The sequence below is a fragment of the Mus musculus genome, chromosome 5, assembly GCF_000001635.26.
Source record: "Mus musculus strain C57BL/6J chromosome 5, GRCm38.p6 C57BL/6J".
NCBI lineage: Eukaryota > Metazoa > Chordata > Mammalia > Rodentia > Muridae > Mus > Mus musculus.
The window spans coordinates 15,634,293-15,640,442 of NC_000071.6; positions in this window are offsets into that span (position 1 = coordinate 15,634,293).

Below are 6,150 nucleotides of genomic sequence, written 5' to 3' on the forward strand. Positions count from 1 at the left end.
GTAGTGTGGTGGCTTGAATATGCTTGGCCCAGGATGGCACTGTTAGGAGGTATGGAGTAGGTCTGGCCTTGTTGGAGGAAGGAAGTCTGTCATGCTTTGAGACCTTCCTCCTAGCTTCCTGGAAGCCAGTCTTCTCCAACTGGCCTTCAGATGAAGATCTAGAACTCTCAGCTCCTCCTGAACCATGCCTGCCCTGGCACTGCCATGCTCCTGCCTTGATGATAATGGACTGAAACTCTGAACCTGTAGGACAGGCCCAATTAAATGGTCTCCTTTTAAGAGTTGCCATGGTCATAGTGTCTGTTTACAGCAGTAAAACCCTAACTAAGACATATTATATCTGGACAAAAATAAAATTTTTCTTATTCTCAAAGATTATTGCAAATTTTTACACATAAAGCAACAGGACACTTGAGCATATTGCTCAATTATTACATTGAAAATATATAGTGCTGGGTAGTCTTAAAGGATATTGTTAAAAAGAAACATATATGGATTACATATAGTATAGAACCATAGTTACATGATTAGAGGTGAGAGAAGTTACTTATGAGAGTGTTAAGAACCACTTGGTCAATAATGAGCCATTCTTTGAATATCTTCTAGGTCCTTGCTCCTTCAGTCATCTCTGTGATCTGTTAAGTACCATTTACATATCAACTAGAAACTGTTTCTCAAGTCTACTTTCTCTGAATGTCTAATTAAAATTAATAAGAAAAAATTTGAAAAGCAATTATGGCAAGAGGCCAGAAACATTTCTTTCTTCTTTTACAATTAATTTCATGCTTATTTTGTAAGAATATTTATTAAGGTTTTGTAAAAAGGATGGATTAAGAATGACCACTTGAAGACAATTTTTTTTCTCTCAATGAATGATTTTCATTTTACTGCTCAAATTTCAATATATTCTTTAATCTACAACATCCACATTTCATTGTGGGGCAAAGTGGACTGTGCCACCAGACAGGAGAACTGGTAAGGTTGGGTCTCTATCTATGCCCCTGAGCTAAGGCTGTCCCATAACCCTTAAAGAATTAGAAGCAGTCATTAATAGTCTCTCAACCAAACAAATCCCAGGAACAGATGGGTTTAGTGCAGAATTCTTTTTTTTTTAATTAGGTATTTTCCTTGTTTACATTTTCAATGCTATCCCAAAGGTCCCCCATACTCACCCACCCAATCCCCTAACCACCCACTCCCTCTTTTTGGCCCTGGCGTTCCCCTGTACTGGGGCACACAAAGTTTGTAAGTCCAATGGGCCTCTCTTTGCAGTGATGGCCGACTAGGCCATTTTTTGATACATATGCAGCTAAAGACAAGAGCTCCCAGGTACTGGTTAGTTCATATTGTTGTTCCACCTATAGGGTTGCAGTTCCCTTTAGCTCCTTGGGTAATTTCTCTAGCTCCTCCATTGGGGGCCATGTGACCCATCCTATAGCTGACTGTGAGCATCCACTTCTGTGTTTGCTAGGCCCCTGCATAGTCTCACAAGAGAGAGCTATATCTGGGTCCTTTCAGCAAAATCTTGCTAGTGTATGCAATGGTGTCAACATTTGGAAGCTGATTATGGGATGGATCCCTGCATATGGCAATCACTAGATGATCCATCGTTTTGTCACAGCTCCAAATTTTGTCTCTGTAACTCCTTCTATGGATGTTTTGTTCCCATTTCTAAGAAAGGGTAAAGTGTCCACACTTTGGTCTTTGTTCTTCTTGAATTTCATGCGTTTGGCAAGTTATATCTTATATCTTGGGTATCCTAAGTTTCTGGGCTAATATCCACTTATCAGTGAGTACATATTGTGTGAGTTCCTTTGTGAATGTGTTACCTCACTCAGGATGATGCCCTCCAGGTCCATCCATTTGGCTAGGAATTTCATAAATTCATTTTTTAATAGCTGAGTAGTACTCCATTGTGTAGATGTACCACATTTTCTGTATCCATTTCTCTGTTGAGGGGCATCTAGGTTCTTTCCAGCTTCTGGCTATTATAAATAAGGCTGCTATGAACATAGTGGAGCATGTGTCCTTCTTACCAGTTGGGGCATCTTCTGGGTATATGCCCAGGAGAGGTATTGCTGGATCCTCCGGTAGTACTATGTCCAATTTTCTGAGGAACCGCCAGACTGATTTCCAGAGTGGTTGTACAAGCCTGCAATCCCACCAACAATGGAGGAGTGTTCCTCTTTCTCCACATCCACGCCAGCATCTGCTGTCACCTGAATTTTTGATCTTAGCCATTCTGACTGGTGTGAGGTGGAATCTCATGGTTGTTTTGATTTGCATTTCCCTGATGATTAAGGATGTTGAACATTTATTCAGGTGCTTCTCTGCCATTCGGTATTCCTCAGGTGAGAATTCTTTGTTCAGTTCTGAGCCCCACCAGTTGTTCCAGCATCATTTGTTGAAAATGCTGTCTTTTTTTCCACTGGATAATTTTAGCTCCCTTGTCAAAGATCAAATGACCATAGGTGTGTGGGTTCATCTCTGGGTCTTCAATTCTGCTCCATTGGTCTGATCCACTTGTCTGTCACTATACCAGTACCATGCAGTTTTTATCACAATTGCTCTGTAGTAAAGCTTTAGGTCAGGCATGGTGATTCCCCCAGAGGTTCTTTTATCCTTGAGAAGAGTTTTTGCTATCCTAGGTTTTTTGTTATTCCAGATGAATTTGCAGATTGCTCTTTCTAATTCGTTGAAGAATTGAGTTGGAATTTTGATGGGGATTGCATTGAATCTGTAGATTGCTTTTGGCAAGATAGCCATTTTTACAATGTTGATCCTGCCAATCCATGAGCATGGGAGATCTTTCCATCTTCTGAGATCTTCTTTAATTTCTTTCTTCAGAGACTTGAAGTTCTTATCATACAGATCTTTCACTTCCTTAGTTAGAGTCACGCCAAGGTATTTTATATTATTTGTTACTATTGAGAAGGGTGTTGTTTCCCTAATTTCCTTCTCAGCCTGTTTATCCTTTGTGTACAGAAAGGCCATTGACTTGTTTGAGTTAATTTTATGGCCCAAGCTTCTGACCTTCAGGCTAAACTCCTCCCCAGTTACCTAGCAATAGTGAAGACTATAAAAAGGGGTGCTCAGCCTGCACCTTGCTCTCTTATTCCTTTGTCCTCTCACCTCTCTCTCACTTCTCTCTCCTCTTCCCTTTCTCTTTGTCTTCTTCTTCCCTCTCTTCTTCCTCCCTCCCCCCTCTCTCTTTTCCTCCTTTCTACCTTCTCTCTTTCCTCTTCATTTCTATAATAAGGCTCTAAAACCATAGAGTCTCTGCTCTGCTCCTTCAAGTTCTGTTGCGCACTCTGGTCAGTGTTGGGAATTTCTTCCCTCTTCCCTCTCTCCCACAACCCTGGGGGCTTTAGAAAAGTAGCTGCGGGGGTGGGGGGGTTCCTAGGCAGGGCTGCACCTTGACTACCCCCTGAAGAGTGGGATAGAGGAATGCCCACCCAGGGATGAGTGGATAGGGTAGGTAGCAGCCCTCCCATGCCTGACTGACCAGAGAATAGGGAAACTCTGGCGGGGTGTGGGCATTTATTTCTTAGCCTACTTCTCCCAAGGCCCCAGTCCAAGACCCCCCCCTTCTTTTATTTTGTTCCCAACATACACCCAAGAGGAGTAGATGTCAGGAAATAATCAAATACAGAGTTGAAATCAACCAAGTAGAAACAAAAGAACTATACAAAGAATCAATAAAACCTGGAGCTGGTTCTTTGAGAAAGCAACAAAATAGATAAACCCTTAGCCAGACTAACCAGAGGGCAAAGAGACAGTATCCAAATTAACAAAATCAGAATTGAAAAGGGAGAAATAACAACAGAATAAACAGAATATTCAAAAATCATAATTTCCTATTACAAAAGACTATACTCAACAATACTGAAAAAATTGGATGAAATGGACAATTTTCTGGACAGACACTAGGTACCAAAATGAGACCAGGATCAGATAAACAGTCTAACACTTCCATAACTGCCAAAGAAATAGAAGCAGTCATTAAAAGTCTCCCAACTAAACAAAGCCCAGGACTAGATGGGTTTAGTGCAGAATTCTATCAGACCTTCAAAGAAGACCTAATCCCAATACTCTTCAAACTATCCCACAAAATAGAAACAGAAGGAATGCTATCCAATTTGTTCTATGAAGCCACAGTTGCACTTATTCCTAAACACACAAAGACTCAACAAAGAAAGAGAACTTCAGAACATTTTTGCTTATGAATATCAATGCAAAAAAAAACTCAATAAAATTCTTGCAAACCAAATCCAAGAACACATCAAAATGATCATTTACCACAATCAAGCAGGCTTCATCCAAGAAATGCAGAGATAATTCAACATACAGAAATCCACTGAAAAACAAAAAACACATGATCATCTCATTAGATTCTGAGAAATAATTTGATAAAATTTAACACCCCTTCATGTTAAAAGTCTTGGAAAATCAGGAATTCCACCAGAGGACTCCTAAAACTGATGAACAACTTCGGCAAAGTGGCTGGATATAAAATTAACTTAAACAAATCAGTAGCCTTCCTCTACTTAAGGACAAATAGGCTGAGAAAGAAATAAAAACTGCATGGTACTGGTATAGAGACAGACCAGTAGACCAATGGAATAGAATTGAAGACCCAGAAATGAACCCACACACCTATGGTCACTTGATCTTCGACATGGAAGCTAAAACCATCCAGTGGAAGAAAGACAGCATTTTCAACAATTGGTGCTGGCACAACTGTTTGTTATCATGTAGAAGAATGCGAATCGATCCATACTTATCTCCTTGTACTAAGGTCAAATCTAAGTGGATCAAGGAACTTCAAATAAAACAAGAGACACTGAAACTTATAGAAGAGAAAGTGGGGAAAAGCCTTGAAGATATGGGCACAGGGGAAAAATTCCTGAACAGAACAGCAATGGCTTGTGTTGTAAGATCGAGAATTGACAAATGGGACCTAATGAAACTCCAAAGTTTCTGCAAGGCAACAGACACCGTCAAGAAGACAAAAAGACCACCAACAGATTGGGAAAGGATCTTTACCTATCACAAATCAGATACGGGACTAATATCCAATATATATAAAGAACTCAAGAAGGTGGACTCCGGAAAATCAAATAACCCCATTAAAAATGGGGCTCAGAGCTGAACAAAGAATTCTCACCTGAGGAATACCGAATGGCAGAGAAGCACCTGAAAAAATGTTCAACATCCTTAATCATCAGGGAAATGCAAATCAAAACAACTCTGAGATTCCACTTCACTCCTGTCAGAATGGCTAAGATCAAAAACTCAGGTGACAGCAGATGCTGGCGAGGATGTGGAGAAAGGGGAACACTCCTCCTTTGTTGGTGGGATTGCAAGCTTGTACAACCACTCTGGAAATCAGTCTGGCGATTCCTCAGAAAATTGGACATAGTACTACCGGAGGATCCTGCAACACCTCTCCTGGGCATATATCCAGAAAATGTCCCAACCAGTAAGAAGAACACATGCTCCACTATGTTCATAGCAGCCTTGTTTATAATAGCCAGAAGCTGGAGAAAACCCAGATGCCCCTCAACAGAGGAATGGATACATAAAATGTGGTACATTTACACAATGGAATACTACTCAGCTATTAAAAAAGTGAATTTATGAAATTCCTAGGCAAATGGATGGACCTGGAGGGTATCATCCTTAGTGAAATAACCCAATCACAAAGGAACTCGAACAATATGTACTCACTGATAAGTGGATATTAGCCCAGAAACTTAGGATACCTAAGATATAAAATATAACTTGCCAAATGCATGAAATTCAAGAAGAACGAAGACCAAAGTGTGGACACTTTACCCTTTCTTAGAAATGGGAACAAAACACCCATAGAAGGAGTTACAGAGACAAAATTTGGAGCTGTGACAAAACGATGGACCATCTAGTGATTGCCATATGCAGGGATCCATCCCATAATCAGCTTCCAAATGCTGACACCATTGCATACACTAGCAAGATTTTGCTGAAAGGACCCAGATATAGCTCTCTCTTGTGAGACTATGCAGGGGCCTAGCAAACACAGAAGTGGATGATCACAGTCAGCTATTGGATGGGTCACATGGCCCCCAATGGAGGAACTAGAGAAATTACCGAAGGAGCTAAAGGGATCTG